Here is a 15,958-nt window from a genome sequence, read left to right as displayed (position 1 = left end):
AAATAGAAGGTAGAGAGGACACATAAATTTGGGGGGATTTGTACCTGAAAATTATTCAACAGCAGAAGGGGTAAAAATAATTTTCTTCTTCCTGATGATGAAAATATTTCACAGAATGAAATCATACTCTAGCTGTAATCTTATTATCAGCATAGCCAATAGTTCCAGGAGGCTACCTGTGCAATTCCAAACCTCAGCATGCTAAAGTCCTGGCAAAATCTTATATAAGGGCATCATCCATCCATCTTTCATGTCCATCTAACACTATGCCTTCTGCATGTGCACTTAACAAGTATGTGTTTAATGAAAGTACATTTTTGCAGGTGTGGCAAGCAAAGCTGTTCATAATGCAGTCCACTCACATTTTGAAGCTTTTCTCTTTGTTATAGAGTCAGGCACTTCCTTTGATTCTTAGTGATGCATATCCTCCTTTTTTTTCTTCATCCTAACACGGAAAACCAAAAAGGCAGTTGTTAGCCACACATCGGAATACAAGTGGCCATAATAACATGTGAACATATTAAAGAAAACATGAAAACTAAATTATTCATTATACTAACTTACTTTACAAACCTTAGTTATCCAAGTATAGATAAGACTCTGAGGAAACTGTATCAGTGTTTGAACGATTTAGGAAAGAATATCCCCCCAAATTGTGGGACAAAGAACACTATGAAAGCCAAAACATAAAAGGGAATTTTAATTTAAGTCCTCAAACCATCAATGAACCCAAAAGATTTCAAAGTAGAATAAAAGTAGATAGATATGCAATAAAATGTTGTATAAATATTAATACGATGGGCTCTTGTTAACTGCGGATTCCACATCTGAATATTCACCCAACCAAAATTTGATCCGCAGTTGGATGAATCTGTGGATTCGGAACCTGCCACTAGGGAAGGCCAATTGTACTACATCATTTATACAAGGGACTTGAGCATCTGTGGATTTTGGTATCCTCGGAGGTCCAGGAAGCAATCCCAGATGGATACTGAGAAATGACTGGAGAGAGAAAAACAGAGACAGACCATAGTTATCATTAGTATTTTCAAATATGTTCTCACACAAAGTAAGTTAAGAACCACTGGTCTAGGACCCAGTCCACCAGAAAATTCTCAATTCACCCTGGACAGAGTCTTTTCCATCTGCATACAAGAATTGCTCTCATTAAGATTTGCTTCTTTAAGTTGGCAGAATAATATTACTTAGATTCTCTTAGTAAAAGATCAGACATGTCAAGGGGATATGGGGATATATGTATAGGAATAGCTGATTCACAGCAGAAACTAACACATCATTGTAAAGCAATTATACTACAACAAAGATGTTAAAAAAAAAAAAAAATGTAGGATCTAATTCCCATCCAGAGGAAAGACCTTAAACATTTAAGTGTTGTTTCAGATAGCTACCTGTCATTTTATTAACTGGTGGAAGATGAGTCTTTTCAAGTTTGGCTGTTTTCTCTTGGTTTAAGCTTTCCTATTTACTTTTTCATGTGATTATCATAAGAATAGAGCTTGTCAGATGTTTGTTTATTGGTGTTGGGTTGCCTTTAGTTTGGGGTGCTTTTTTTTTTCTTTCTTTCTTCTTTTGTGGTTGATGATTGTTTTTTTTACTCAAAATTAACCACATAGCATGAGGAATTGCATGTTGTGTAAGGTCTGTCATCAACCAGGATGGGGTTCAAATTTCACCCTAGCAGTGTTACTCTAGATAAACCAATTCCTGTGACTCTCTTTCCTCATCTGTAAAATGGAGATATAATAAATTTGGCTTAATCTGGTGAGCAGATTAAAGGAGACATGACTATAAAGCATTTGACACATTGCCTTTTATATATTAAGCAGAGAATAAATTTTATCTATTATTATAATTCTGCATATTTTGCCTGTGTATTTGTAATCATTAAGAGTGCATATCCTATTTCAATATTATTACAGCAGCTGCATAACAATGAATATCAAGAAAATATTTTATACTTCCATTTCCTGTTCTAACTATTATAAGCAAGAGTTTGATGAACATTTTCGAGCATAATCTTTTTGGTACTGAGAATGGATTCCTAGAAGTAAAAATTAATTGGTCATGGGTTATAAAAAAATCTCATGGCTCTTGATACACATGGTCAAATGAGTTTCCAAAAGGGTTTTGCCAACGTACCCTCATCTCAGCTATACAGAGTGTCAGTTTCGCTGCTCTTTGGTGAATAATGGGAATTCCTATTTACCAGTAATAAAAAGAAAAAAAATTAAAATAATGAAAAGACTCTGTATACGTAAGCCATTGTGTTTCCAGATCTAGGAAAAAAACATTCTTTGAATGGTACACATTTCCATTCCTTCAACATCAGCAAATTTCCGTCCAAGTGTTTTCTCAAAGTGTTATATTCAACCTCTGAGGAACTTTTCATCCTACAGTCACACACCTTGTAGTTTTCTGGCTGAGCGAAGTCACAGAAGGGAAGGAGAAGTTTCCTGGTTTCCTGCCAGCTGTCCAGTTGTCCCATGAAGACCAGCGATTCACTGCCTGCCGCTGGCATGAAAACACTGCACGCAGGACCATTCCCAGAGGAAATGGGACCTAATGAGACTCATACATAAATATTTTCTTGCAAAGTGGAATACTATAGAATGACACAGCACACATCAGACCACAAAACAGGGAAGGTATAACCCAAGGAGGCATAGCACCTGAGCCCTGAAAGGGATAATCTGAGGAGGAACAGTTGGTTTGTGCCGCTTTGCAAGAGACCTAAATAAGAGCTGGTTTTGTGGCAAGAGAGAAAAAAAAAAGGAAAGAAAAGAAAGAGAATACTTTGGCCTTTGGTAGTGAATTTATACACCTGAGAGGTGAGGGATTGACAATGTTGAAATGGAAATTTTCTAACTCGAGGTGACCAAGTAGAAGCTTTTTCTTCCCTTTCTACATTAATGTCCTGCTGACCCCCTCTTTCTCTTTAAACAAATCTTGAGGAGCCCCAGAATTTCATTTGAAATCTATGTGGGCATTGTTCTAATAAGAAAGCATCTGACCACCCTCCACACCAAACTGTCCGATGAGAAATCTCTTTTAAGATGCTGTCACTTAGAAGGCTAGTTCAACGGCTTCTCCTGGCTCAGTTACAATGCAGTATTCACATAAGGCGCAAATCACAGTTGGGCTCTTTCGACATTTATGGATGGTGTAGCATTATTTATTAAATTCCAGAATCTGGTGTTGGTTAAATAGGCTAAAATGATTAGTGACTCCAAAGATGGAGACCATTGGCATGACATTTTATCCTGGCTCCATGGATGTCTGCACACGTGGGTGTGAAGCACACCTAAAAGCAGGCAACAGGGTAGAAGGGATAAAGACTCAGCCTCCTATCGCTACTACCTGTGTGACCCTAATCAAGCAATGAACCTCTCTGGGCCTTTGCTGCTACTCTGTTAAATGGAGATAGTAACACCTGCCTTGCAGAGTTATGTGAGGAAAGCGCCAGTTCCCAGTACAGCGGAGATTCACTGTTGTGGCCTCTCCCGTTGCGGAGCACAGGCTCCAGACGCACAGGCTCAGCGGCCATGGCTCACGGGCCCAGCCGCTCCGCGGCATGTGGGATCTTCCCGGACCGGGGCACGAACCCGTGTCCCCTGCATCGGCAGGTGGACTCTCAACCACTGCGCCACCAGGGAAGTCCCCGGGGAGATTTTTATGTCTACACACATGAGCGCACACACACGCATATGTGAGTATGTGTGCGTGCACTTGAGTTTTTGAAAATCAATTACACCTCTCCATTTTTATAGCTCACAAGGTGAGTTTTGAAAAGTCAATCAAGAAAGGAAGGAAAGAAACAGATTTTCCTTTCCAACAAGAAAAAGCAATTAAACGTCAAATATGAACTGTTCCTGGGAGTAAATTTTTTTAATGGGTTAAAGACTTGGCCATTATAGACCTCCAATATGTAATTTCTAAGAAAGGACCAGGTAATATATATATATATATATATATTTTTAATTAAGTGGAAGATAAAACGCTAGAACCAGTGGATCCATTCAGAAACCACTTTTTTAGCCATTTTCCAGAGCTTCCCGATTGCATCATGCCTTTTAAGAGGCCCGATTTATTTAACAGCACTTTATTTTAAACCTTCATTTGTGAAAAGCATTGATTTATGATGGGCTGATTAAAGCAATGGTATCTTAAGCAATAATTATTTCAATTATTGGACTTTCACCAATGTGCATTATTCTGGCTTGCTCTCCATTCTTTCCCCATTTTGATTCACTATAAGAGAATATGGTAGGTGACTTAATTTTGAAAAATTCCTGTACAAATGTAACATGAGAAAGAAAGGTATAGACAGATGGACCGCTGTACCCTTTTTGATGATGTGAGGGTATGGTATTTTAATATGCTCTGACAAACTTGAACAAGTCCCTGATGGGCTCCTACTCAATATCATTTGGATTATTCCAAGTTCCAAGCCTGCTCTATTCTCCCTGGAGCACAGAGGAGTCATAGGAATGTACATACTAAAGATGACCCCTCGAAGCCTAGTCCTTAGAATCTTGCCTTCTCTTTTCATGGACCTGGAGAAAACAGTTAAGCTCGCACTCAGATCTTTAACTCAATTCAAAATTAGCACTGATATAATGCAGACCAGATATTCTCTCCTGAACTGAGAGCCTATCCCGTGGACCAGGCTGGTAAATAAAAACAGTGAAATTGGCCTGGAGTCATATGCTAGGGAATAGTGGCAACTTGGAAGGGACACTGTATAATGGGGGCAGCTGCTCCTGGGCCCCAGCTAATTGTCACCAGCTGTGGCCCAAACGGTCCCACATCTTTAGATTTTTCAAAAGAATCCAGAAATCCATACTGTTGTGTGAAGTTGAAGTTTCTCAGTTTCTAAAGGTTAGAAAAGCACTGGCCAAATTTAGCCTGTAGGCCACCTCTGCTCTACTTCCTAGCTGGTGCACAAGTGGTCAGTCCATCTAGTTACTGGGGAGAAGATATGCCACACATTTTTTAAATTAACAAAGTATTTTTATTCCACTATTTCACAAACATTTAATGGAAATATATTATGTGCTAAGAACTACATGCGGGGCACTGGGAAAGCAAAAAGAAAGTAGCACCTAGTATCTGCCATCAAGGAATTGACAGTCTAGCTTTTATGTATATGAACCATGAAGGACTTGGGGTTTAAAATCTTAAGAGGAAAAGCAACCTAAAATTGGGGCTCAGTCTATCACATTCCTTTTTGTACATAGCTCCTTTGTTATCCTTCAGGTAAGTTAGTTTGTCCCTATGTTCTGCTTTGAAGCTCTCTTTTAATTTCAGGACTACTCCCATGAATATTAAAGTCCACGTCACGCACATTCCCATTAAAACCCCCAACAGCAATTGGAAGGGAAAATTCCATTTGTACCTTGACAGTTTATCTCCATCAAATCAACTTTACAGATTTCTTAGTTTGGTGCTATTAACTAGACTCTTGCATGATTTGAATCTAGTTATTCTATGCTGCTGTAGTTTTTATGAGAGCTGATCAGCAAATGCTTTATGTATTAATCCCTCTGGAAAATCACCTTAATAACTTTTTTAAGTTTTGGGGGGGAATTATAGAAGTCCCAAGTCACAAATGAAAGCGTTTGGGTCCAGCCATTAGAATTTTCAGTTTAGCACTTGAAAAATGATGCACCTAATTGCTTTACAGAAGAAAATCAGATCAAAGTTAAGATTCTTTCTTCTTAAACTCTGTAATTATTTCTCAGACTCCTACTTGAAGTGCCTTAAAGTACTTCCATTGAAATGTATATGGGCTTTTTCCCTCTTTCTTTTAAATATGCCTTGACTTTGCTGGGTCGCTTTTCATTGCCCTCTTTGATGGCACGACCTGAAAGGAAAGTCCTCAAACATCACCATCACTTGCATGGTATAGAAACAGACAAAACAGGTGGGGTGCAGTGCTAAGAGCCAGGCATTGCACCAATTTAAAAACAGCATTTGATACAGTCTGCAGCTCAAAAACAGGCAATTACAGGTGGTCTCATTTCCTTCTTTGCGTATAATTCGCAGTCAACCCTTTGCATATAGATCCCCTTCCCATCCTCTTTTTCCCAGCCCATCCCCATAGCAAGCTCAGGTATGGCTTCTCAGGGAGCATTGAATCATGGGTAACATGCTCTGACTGCTGTGGGTACTGGATGTTGGGGGACATTTGACGCTTCTCATTTGCTTAACACAGCAGGCAATTCTTACAAGGTCACTGACTTTCTCAGTTGAAGCTACTGTGCTGATTCGTTGCCAAACCCAGTATTTGACAGATGAAGGAGAAGAGACTGAGAGAAGGGAGGTGACTTGCCTCGGGTCACACAGCTGGCCACAGTGACTTCCGTCTAGCGCTCTCCCCACTGCCACTCACGGCCATGGTACTGTACAAACCTCGTCTCAAACAGAATTTTACTTAGGCTTCACAATAAAAACTAATGTATGATAAAAGCACAGATGGGCTCCTGTTTTGCGCCAAGAGCCTGCCCATCGCCAGAGACTCAACAATGAATGGGAAGCAGCCTAATCCTGATTCAATCACCTGCTGATGATTTGTCCCCCCTGAATTGATGCACAGAGGGATCATTGACTGAACACTGCCTAGATTGTAAAAGGAGGAACCTTAGAACTTTCTTCCCAACTTTTGTTTTACAGAGGAGGAAACTGAGGCCCCTAAAAACCTTAAGAGCTAATTCACACCAGAGGCAGGTTTAGAACCCATGATGCTGATCACTGAGCCATGTTCTCTTCACTTCCGTACATCCATCTAATTCCGAATGCAACCTAACTTGGGGGCCCAACCTATCACATGGATCCCAGATATCTCCTTTGTTATCCTTCAGGTAAGTTAGTTTGTCAAGTGCTCTGCTTTGAAGCTCCTTTTTAATTTGAGAACTAGTCCCATGAATACTAGAGTTCATGTAAGGTACATTCCATCAAAATCCCCAACAATTGGACAATGGTTCCTGGGACCCAGAGTTTAGCATGCAGTGACTGGCACAGTACACATGGGTCCCAAGGGGCAGAGATTGGGGACATCTCAGTAAAGAGGGGCAGGTCATGAATAGAGCCTCCATTCCCAGCTAGGGGCTCTTGGGTTCTGCCAAGCTCTGGGCTTAAACGTGAAAACTGGACAGTACACAGAACAGCACGTACCCATAGCTCTGGCATATTCAAGACAAACCCAGAGAAGTGGAGTGATAAGCCAATGTCCACTGAGACCCTGGGGTTAGTGTTTGTACCTTTACCAGACTAATGGGCTTTTTAGCCTTCCCATAGATATATTTAAAATAGTAGCTGCAGTTTATATATATTTTCAATGACCTTGTAAATCAATAGTATTCAGTAATCTTAGCTGAAACTATAAATGGCTGCTGGACCCATTAAAGAAGTAAGTTAGATCTTCTATTTTTTTTAATATGGTCTTCCAGGAAGCTGCCTCTGGACATAAGTACAGAAAATTAACACAATAAGTAAAGCATTATAGAACAGCTATTAACAGATTACACTAATAAAAACCAAATGGGGGCCTTAATGCTGCCCCTCTGGGAGAGAAGGACAGATAAAATAAACAACAGGAAAAGAATATGGAGTAAAGGAAATTGATTTTAAACAATAATAATACAGAAACCTCCCACCACGTTAAAAAAAAAAATTAGATCTCTAGCTTCATTTTGGGAAAGATAGAAGGAAATTTTCACTCTGCCTTGGTAAGACTTAAGTTTGATACTAATAAGCGTGTTATCCAGGCTAACAAATTGGAAAAATGAAGACGTGCTGACAAGGAAGTTCTTAAATGCCAGGCACATGGCCACAAGGACTATTTACTGTAATATCAAAATGAGGAGCCCTTCCGGTCTCCTTCAGCAGAAGAGGAAATCTAAACATTTGGAGCTCATGGTCCGTCACGGTAGGATGAAAAGTCGGTTCCAATGATACTTGGCATTCACAGCAAAGGCCACGCCACACAGAGGAGTAAGAGTTTCTATCTCCTTGGGAGGTATTCATGGGGATGTGTAGTTTAGAACTGCACACACACACACACACACGCACCCGCCCCAGGTACAGCACTGCCTGTTGGCTAAATCCTAAAATCCTTGAGCGTGCTCGGGGTTAACTCTATGTAGAAATTTATAGTAGAGAAGGGTCTCTTCTTTCCATTTTGTTACCTATAACATGGCCCATATCCCTACCTTCAAACCTAGCCGGAAGCTAACAGTTCGTCTTTGTGAGTGCCTGCTAGTTGCCAAGTGTCCTCCAATATGCCTTACACATGTTGTCTCTCATTCCTGTATTTTGCTTGCAAGGCAGGTAATGATCCACAATCAGAGTTGAAGAAATGAAGGGTCAGTGTGATCCAGAGACTAGTTCCATTTCCCACCTTGTAGACACTCACCCTTCTTCCTTCCCATAGGTAACCCCGGCAGGATCCCTAACTGTCGCTGTTACTCTTTTCCTTACTCCGTCTTCACATATTGTTCTAACCAGCTGAACCCATGGAGCCAATCCTTTTTTGCATGGCATATGCAAAATCCCAGGTTATTTTTACTTTTCACTGGCAAAAAGTCAGCAAATTCAAATGAAATGATAATTTCTATGTGAGAAAAATAGTTTAGCATTTTCTTAAAATGCAAACTTAAAAAAAAAAATCTTACACAAGACTCTAACTTTTAATTTGGCAGAAAATAGCCCGGTGGTTTCGTGGGATACACTAAGTAAAACAATAGTGGTTTAAATGTGTTGGTCTCAGAATTGAAGGTGAGCTTTACCACAGTGAAATGTGGGTGTTTCAACTAGAAAAGAAGCGTCGGTAGGTAAGAGATGGGGTTGTCTGTATGGAGATAGACTACTCGTGTATTAAAAGGGGATGACTTGTTCAATACTGGGCAGAGAGGGGCTGGAAGGTATACAAGGGAACCAGTGAACAGAAGGTTCACAAGGGAGATTGAAATTTGAAGCTTTGAACACATTCTAAAAGCTGCAGCCCTGCAAAAATACATTGTTTTCAGGCCACCACACGTGGTAGTAAAATATTGGAGTCATTCCAAATAAAGAATATTTTAAATAATGTGGAAGTTTACTCTTTGGTAATAAGACAGGGAAAAAATGAAGAAATTATATAATTTGAAGGAAAGGGACAAAATTATCATTTTCTACAGATGATAAGATTTAATTAGATGGCGCAAAAGAATCCACTGGCAAACTCTTTGAATAAGAAACCAGTAAAGTGGGAAAATACAAAATAAAAAAGCAAAAATACAAAATAAAAATCACTTTCCTCAGAAAACAATTATAAGATTTAATAGGGAAACTGTATTCACAATAGCAATGAATAAACTTGACACCATGCACATTGAAAAATACATGAAGAAACTACAAATTTAATAGGAGTTCATGTGAAAAAATAAATTAGAAGACATGCTTTACTTCTAAATGAGAAAACTCAGTATTAAAGACCTCAAATCCTCACACAGTAATGTATCAATTGTCTTTTCTTACATTTTGAACTTGATGAGTTCTTATGGGATAACAAATAAGGAGGCATAACCCAGAAAACTAATTGTAATGAGAAAAAAAAAAAACTTTGCATTACTGGATATGAAAGCATATTCTTAAATTGTGATAATAAAAATGGAGGGTTTTGGCAAAAAAAGTGATGAAGACAGAAAGATAATGAATAAAATTTTAAAATACAGAAATAAGCCCAATAGCATACAACATTTAGATCAGTGAGGAAATAGATTCTTACCACACAGACCAAATATGTGACAGATTTAAATCCTTTAAAAAGAGCCACAAAAGCACTAGTGGAAAATATAGGTTAACATTTCTCTGACCCTGGGATGTGCCTTTCTAAACATAAAAGTAGAGGAAGAAAGACTAAATGAAAATAATTATGTATTTAAATTCATAAACATATACATTAAAAATCCATTCACAATTAAAACTTAAGTGACAAAATGAAGAAATGCTTGCAATGGGCAATAGTGAAAGGGTTAACAAATTTAATAGGCAAAGAACTTTTACAACTTTATATGCAAAGAACTAACACAATTGAAAAATTGAATAGAACTTCTACAATTTTAAATAAATAGAAATTAGAATAACAGACAAATAACATACACACAAGACAGCCAAGAAACATGAAGAAGCTAGAATCACAATCAAGGAAATACGAATCACAGTAAGTTCTAAGTTTCTTATCTTAGTTTGGAAAGAATTAATGATGGGTTGTGAATTCTGTATTCTCACTCACTGCAGGTGGGAATATAAACTGGCATAAATACTTTGGAGGGCAACTCTGCAAATTTTAGCCCCAAAAAGACTTTGACCCAGGAATTTCACTCACAGTAATTTCCAGAGGGAACAGAGATGCACACAAACGTTTTAAAAAGGCAAAAAGTTACATGAATATCTAACTAGAGGTCAAATGAATTATGATACCTTCAAATAAGGAAATATGATGCCAACATAAAAATCATGTTTTATAATAGTTTTAACAACATGAGCAAATATATATAAGGACTTGTCAGATGGGAAAACCGGATTCCAAAATAGTGGATGACAGCAAGGTGTCAGTCTTACCTTTTCAACATACAAATATATGCGTGTAAAAAAGGAGAGGAAAAAGATGAGAAAATGCATATCAACACGTTGACAATGATTATATACAAGCGGTGGGACTAGCAATTTGTATTGACTTCTTTGTGCTTTTCCATAATTTCCAAATGTTCTGTGATGAACGTGTATTATTTTTGCAATCAAGAAAAACATAGTTTCATGTGTGTTTTAAATCCTAGCTGGCTGGAAGCGTGGAACTGTGAGGTAGGCTGTCCAGAGAGAATGCTGCGGGAGTATAAAGGGAACTTCTCAGCCCCGTGAGTCTATGCCTTTACCTTATCCTGGCCTTTTTTTGCTCTTTTTTGTCAGTTCTCGGAAAGTTTGCAGCTTCCAACACCATTTTACATGCTCCTCCTGTGACTGACAGAGCAGTGTCCCAACAATACTTACTGTATTTTGGGTCAGGGGCCCGTGGGTCAGCAAGGTTATTAATAAACATCGCCTCTTGTTCTAATTTGGGTACCTTCTCTCCTTCTTGTCTCTCCTCCTGCCCTGCTTTTCCTTTCACATCTCTTTCTGTCTGACCCTTTTCCCCTTCTCCCTGATCTCAAAGATTTGGCCTTCATTTTAGCTCGACTTCTGGCACTTTTACCGTAACACTTTTCTGATGTATTTGTTGGTCCTGTTAAGTTTTCATAGGGAATTTCATTTTTGAGGAAAGATTTCGTGTCCTAAATCGATTTGACGTGGGTTGATATGATTCTCTGATCTGACATGCCTGGGAGGTGGGGGGATAAGTCAAATTGAGGCAAATGTGGATGAGCAGGGGAAGGACCTTGTTTTTGAAAAAGAATTTTTGTTAAACAGTATTCACTGACCACAGAATTAGCCAGATTTAAGAGGCCACTACTACGATCAGCTCTACACAAAAGGAAGAGAACTGGAAGGCAGAAGTCAGCTTAATTTTATTATTATTTTTTCTATTATCTTTGATGAGACAAAAAGAATTTAAAGAATTTATCATGTATATTTGGATGTATGTACAGCCATTTTATTTTCTTTTTTAGAGCTTGATTTATGACCTTAGCTTACATTTAGAGTAAATCTTGTTGTATTTTTTCTGATTTTATTACACAAATAGAAGTGGCTGCATGGTCATCACCACTACCAAATTTTTACACATCAGCTCTTCAAAGCCCCTGAATTTGGTACAAATTCAATTTTTGTTTTTACTTTCAACATTTTCTAACTGTAATTTCAAACCAGACAAGATTCCTTTGTCAACTGAAAAAAGTCAATTCCTACACACACACAAATTTGCACGTACTCTTTCCAAATTTATTAAACTTCAGTTGTTATTTTCTTCTAATAAACATAATATCGCATCTCCCATCAGAGCGTTCAGAGTTAAATGTGCCAATGGGAGTTACTTAACAATGATAGAGCAACATATTTATATCAGAAAACATATAAAAAGAAATGTTTGAATCTTTACTTAATTACTCATACTTTTCAAATTTACCTATTGCACTTTTTCCTGTTCAAGAACGCCTTCTTTTTTAAATGTGACCTAGACTACCCTTTTTAGAATGACTGGAAGTCTTTTAGAGTGATATAATTTTTTAACACATGATTAACATGATTAATTCTACTATAAACTAGGGTCCTCATATTGAAAAAACTGAAAAAAAAATGAAGAAATGGCAAGGAAGCTAAATTTATCCAGAAGAAAGATAGTTTTCTATACCTAAACTTATTATCATGAAACATACTAGTTTTGTTGCATTATCAGAATTGCACCTGAGTTTGATCTTTCACAAACTAAGACAATCTATGTGAACTTTGAATGAACTATGCATTCCGCTTCTTAATATGGTCACCCCTCACCACTGTACATTAACAGTCAGACAGGCAGGGATCCTGAACTCAGTTCAAATCACCATTGGAAGTAGCCATTAATCAGACTTGACTAAATGTCTAATTTGGTTCCTTGCTTACTCTTTAGTTTTTGATTTTCCTTTTGAATAGATTATTCTTATCTGTTCTGTAACAACTATCAAAGGATGAGAATAGCTTTAAATGTGCTCTGTCACATGTGTGGCCATTTGTCACACATGGGATAATATTTATTTTCTTTAAACGCCGTATTTTTCTTAATAGACCTAGGTTTGCATGAGCAGTAACTTGTTAGGCTGTCTTGGGTAAGAAGAGAGGAAAAAGAAGGAGGAGGAAGCTTTTCTTGAGTGCCTACTATGTACCATACAGTATGACATGTGCATCCATCCATTCGATGGAGCTTTTATGTTGTGCTAAGTGTTTCACACATCTTTTCTGGTATTGTCTGCACAGCATCACAGTGAAGAAGAAATTGTTAAACTCAGGATACAGATGAGAAAATTGGGGCTTAGAGATGTTAAGCAACATGTCTAAGACACACAATTAGGGTGACATGAAGCACAGACTGGCACCCAGGCCCTGCTCGCCAAACTATGGCACTTTCACTGATTATGAATAGACTTCATTGTCTGCAGTGGCAAGGGCTCAGAATACAGATTAAACCCTGGAGTTTATTGCAGGCTGGGCTTGAGGTCAATGACACCTGATCACTTATAAGGTATGACTTGGGGTTGTCTGAAAAGCCAAGAAAGACCTCCCAAACAATTACATTAGATAACATGGCAAAAACGTTATGAAAGGACTAAAAATAAATTCTCATATTAGTATGAAAAATATATATTATAACACCCATGACACCGTCTGACTCAGACTAGCGGCTTTCAAGAGGTGGGCATCTATGTACCTTTGTTGTACCTATTTTAAATATTCTCTATTTAAAGAGGGTCACTGGTTCCAAGATGTTCCTCGAAATTTTGATAAATAAATGTTCTGAGGATCATCTATGTATGGGGACTTTTTCCCTCACATAATCAGGTTGGATGCAGAGCACAGTTTTATGCCCTGTAATAGGCCTTTTTTTTTTTTTTTTTTTTTTTCCTGATCTCTCTGTTTCGGCTGCTTCCAAGTCCCAGGCTGGGATCCGCAGGCTGTGGGATGAGGGTGGTGTGGCAGGTGGCAGGCTACAGTTCTTCATGCTCTAGGGGTAAGATTTCTTGTGAAAACGGACAGCTTTTTTGTTCTTCCTCAGCCTTTTTAACACACAGCCACATCTCTGGCTGTGCCTGCTGTGGTTGTGACTGTACTGAGCTAAATTTATGCTGCTGACAACTCGCACTGAAGTACATCGGTAGCACAGAGTCAGTGGGAGTTGTGTGTATATAAACTCGGGCAGCCCTTGGCCCGCTGAGTGTAATAGCATCTCTGCCTTGGTAGATTATGGGTATGATACGGGTGATGCGTAATGGATGGGGCAGTCTGTGTACAAATTTCCAATGACTTGCTACACCCCTTTAGGATGGTGGCTGTCAAAAGTGTTAGCAGGGCTGCCCTGGTGGCGCAGTGGTTGAGAGTCCGCCTGCCGACGCGGGGGACACGTGCCCCGGTCCCGGAAGATCCCACATGCCGTCTGGGCCCGTGAGCCATGGCCGCTGAGCCTGCGCGTCCGGAGACTGTGCTCCGCAACGGGAGAGGCCACAACAGCGAGAGGCTCGCGTACAGAAAAAAAAGTGTTAGTACTTTACACCCACAACAACCACGGATCCTATTACCTACCGGTGGCCCCTGTGCTCACAGACCGCCTCTTCCTCCGCTTCTAGTAGGTAATTGCTGCAGGGGTACCTATCGAACATATACAAAGGAGGAAGCACGGGTGAATTTTCTTCCTTGAGCTCCACTGTATTAATAGAAGGAGGAAAATACGGAACGTGTTTGAATTAGCCTGGACGGAAGTTCAAAGGGAATTCCATGTAAAAGATATCTCTGAAAGATTTCACATACAGAAACTGAACCAAGGGGGGCATTATGTTGCTATGCACTTAAATCAAGACCTACCCTGATGTCAGCGCTTCATTTGGGGTGTTAATGGAAAGGTACACAGATGTGGAAACTTCCACGCTGTGGATGATGTTTAAAACATTTAAATTGTTTATCATGTCTTTTTGAATGAGTCTGACGATGGCTGGGGAATCTACAAAAGTTTAAACATGAAGATCTGACTAAGGAACGCTAGCATTCTTGGGTTAAGAAACTTTTCATGCTAAAAATAGACAGTGTCACCTCTCAGATTGGGGCAGGCAAACTAAGCTGTATCCTTGCTCTTTTTCTGAGCTGAGACTAAACTTCGTAGTGTGATTTTTCTGGTCTTCCAAGCTAAACTGAGACATAACAGATTAACATCAATAAAGACACTGGTGACAATGATGATCGTTCCTAGAAAAATTGGGGGCAAAATAACCACCCCGATGATGACCTGAGATTGAATGTGGACAACTTCGTTTTTATAATAGTATTGAAAATCTGTTAGCATTGGAAATCATAGCATTGATTATATTATCTGTCTGCATCTAGTGTCTAGAACACTATGGAAACTCACTCATCCATATACTCAATTTACTAGCCCTAAATATATTCCAGGCACAGTGCTAGTCTCTGGAGACACAGATACAAACGAGAGACTGTCCTTGTCCTTAGGGACCCTGTCTTGATTTATTTTCATTGTATAATAAATAGTGTATGCTATGTATCTGTCACTCGTCTAAGTGCTTTACATATATTAACTCATTTAATCATCAAAACAACCATAGGTATAGTTATATTATTCTCCCCCATTTTACAGATGAGGAAACTGAGGTACTAAATCAGCAGGCCCAAGGCCACACACCTGGTATGTCAGCAGACCCAGGATTTAAATCCAGGCAAATCTAGTTTCCAGAAACCTTACTATTAATGGTTGCTTAGGAGCTAATTAAAGAAATAAAGCTTTAACTATTTTCAGCGTAACTACTAGTGACATCAAAGAGCCTAGAAACCCCAGAAATCCTGGCTTCTGCAATATTCAGATCAATGATTGGGCAAAACTGTAAGAGACATGCTAATGCAATTTGTAAAGGAACAAAAGATGAGAGAGATAGACTCTAAAAGCCACCGAAAGCCAAAACAAAATGCAGTTTAATGGGAATAAACATGAGACGTTCTTAAATGCAATAAATCCCCCATACAAGCCGTAGATGACTGAAGTCTGACTCCACAGTATGGGGGCTCCTCCCTGACCAGGGCTCTGATTAAAGTCACGTGACCTGATAGATAGCACTGGTCACGAGACTTCTGAATATTTTATTTTTTTCTGGATTCTTCTTAAGAGACTCTGGCAAACTAAGGCCAACGCAGGAAGACAAAACTTCTGCGTCCGTGTAATATGGGGCACTGGGGAACTTAGCCAATAAAACAAAAGCAGTGGCTTGAA

The 15,958-nt window shown here is 39.0% G+C and overlaps 1 long non-coding RNA gene across 9 annotated transcripts in view; it reads right to left on the bottom strand.

Moving 5' to 3' along the window:
- Window positions 1-15,958, bottom strand: part of LOC109551786 (uncharacterized) — an 86,607-nt gene that overhangs the window by 48,941 nt on the left and 21,708 nt on the right. For 6 of the 9 annotated variants that reach the window (XR_012330268.1, XR_012330263.1, XR_012330271.1 and 3 more), the window contains one exon: window positions 363-14,334. This is a non-coding gene — a long non-coding RNA (uncharacterized lncRNA). The remainder of the gene's footprint in view (window positions 1-362; window positions 14,335-15,958) is intronic. The other 3 variants (XR_012330266.1, XR_012330270.1, XR_012330269.1) reach the window with 2 other exon arrangements.

Source organism: Tursiops truncatus, chromosome 2 (genome assembly GCF_011762595.2).
Source record: "Tursiops truncatus isolate mTurTru1 chromosome 2, mTurTru1.mat.Y, whole genome shotgun sequence".
Classification (NCBI taxonomy): Eukaryota; Metazoa; Chordata; class Mammalia; order Artiodactyla; family Delphinidae; genus Tursiops; species Tursiops truncatus.
Note: the sequence above shows the minus strand (reverse complement) of the source record. Positions and strands in the feature narration are given on the sequence as shown.